This window comes from Lactuca serriola, chromosome 4 (assembly GCF_051521515.1).
Source record: "Lactuca serriola cultivar US96UC23 chromosome 4, Lser_US96UC23_V15, whole genome shotgun sequence".
NCBI lineage: Eukaryota > Viridiplantae > Streptophyta > Magnoliopsida > Asterales > Asteraceae > Lactuca > Lactuca serriola.
The window spans coordinates 146,514,688-146,516,074 of record NC_136411.1 but is presented as its reverse complement, the minus strand read 5'-3'; the positions used below and the strand labels follow the sequence as shown (position 1 = coordinate 146,516,074).

The 1,387-nt window shown below is 43.0% G+C and overlaps 1 non-coding gene across 1 annotated transcript; it reads left to right on the top strand.

Moving 5' to 3' along the window:
* The first annotated feature begins 426 nt into the window (after positions 1–426).
* On the top strand, positions 427–533 carry LOC145103408 (small nucleolar RNA R71). The gene has a single exon (XR_013706501.1). It is a non-coding gene; the product is annotated as a small nucleolar RNA R71 (small nucleolar RNA).
* The last annotated feature ends 854 nt before the right edge of the window (positions 534–1,387 follow it).

The window sequence follows — 1,387 nt, the reverse complement described above, 5'->3', positions numbered from 1 at the left end:
TAAGGCAGCCACTCCTTCTTTTGTTTGCGCCAGTCTTCATCATACCGGTCACCACTCGAATAACATGCTTGTGCCTGTTTGTTGCCGTGCTCATCCAAATCGCAATCTCTAGTGAGGTGGGGTCCATTGCAGTTTTCACAACCCACCCGTATGGCATGGATAGTTTGATCCATTTTGTCCATTCTCCTATCCATGTTTTTTAACATGGCCATGACCGCGGATAAATCTTCAGTAGCAGCGTACGCGGCTCCCCTCGTGACATCATTCCTAGGGTTGTGGTATTCTCTAGAGTGTTTAGAGAATTCTTCAATTAATTCTTTAATCACCGGGGGTGGCTTCTTTGTAAGTGGGCCTTGTGAGTCTAGCAACTGCCGGGTTGTGACATTGACTCCATCATAAAAGATGGAAACTTCTTGCTGGCTGTTTAGATCATGGTGTGGGCAATTTCGTAGCAGACTTTTGTACCTCTCCCATGCTTCATATAAAGATTCTCCAGCTTGCTGTTCAAAGTTTGCAATGGCCTTCTTGAGTTTGGCTATTTTGGATGGTGGGCAAAAGTGATCTATAAATTCTTCCTTCATTTTGGCCCAAGTAGTGACTGACCCGGGGGGAAGTGATTTGAGCCAGTCTTTAGCAGCACCCTTGAAGGTTACCGGAAGCATCCGAAGTAGTTGAGTTTCGCGGGTTACATTTGAAATGTTGAAATAATCAGAAACATCATTTACTTCATCCAAATGTTTGTAGGCATCTTCATGATCTTTCCCATAGAAAGGTATTTCCTTAAGCGCAGCTAGGATATGACCTTTTAGCTCGAAGGTTGCAGTTGCGGGAATTGCGGGTTGCACAAGTCCCGGGCCATGGTCGTCGCGCATCCTCTTCTTCCATTCCCCCATGGGAATTTCATCAATGTTAGCCATAGTGAATGCTAACTCTTCCTCCGATTCGGTTTCTTGTTCGTACGTTGCCTCCTCTTCTTCCTCGGTCTCGTATCCAATATCTTCTTGAATTGGCTCCTTAATTGTCAAGGAAGCGCTAGAAGCTCCTGATTTATTGCTCTTCTTTTTCCCAAAAACAGTCTTCAAGTTGGACAATGGTGATTTCTTTGGTGTGCTTGAACTCTCCACGTCCTTCCTTTTGTTTCTTTTCAATTCGGATTCGGGATCTTCAAACGGGGTTACCAGTGGTGTGTTTGCTCCTCTGGTCATGAGAGTCCTGAAATTAAGCAAATAAAAAAAACGTAAAAAGAACAAAAAGATTGTAAAAAAAAAATTGCTGATTAAACTGCTACTCGTCGAGTAGGTGCGAGTGCACTCGACGAGTATCAGTGATATTTCAAAATTTTTTTTGAGTTTTAACCTAACTAAAACAGATATTAAAACCTAATTAC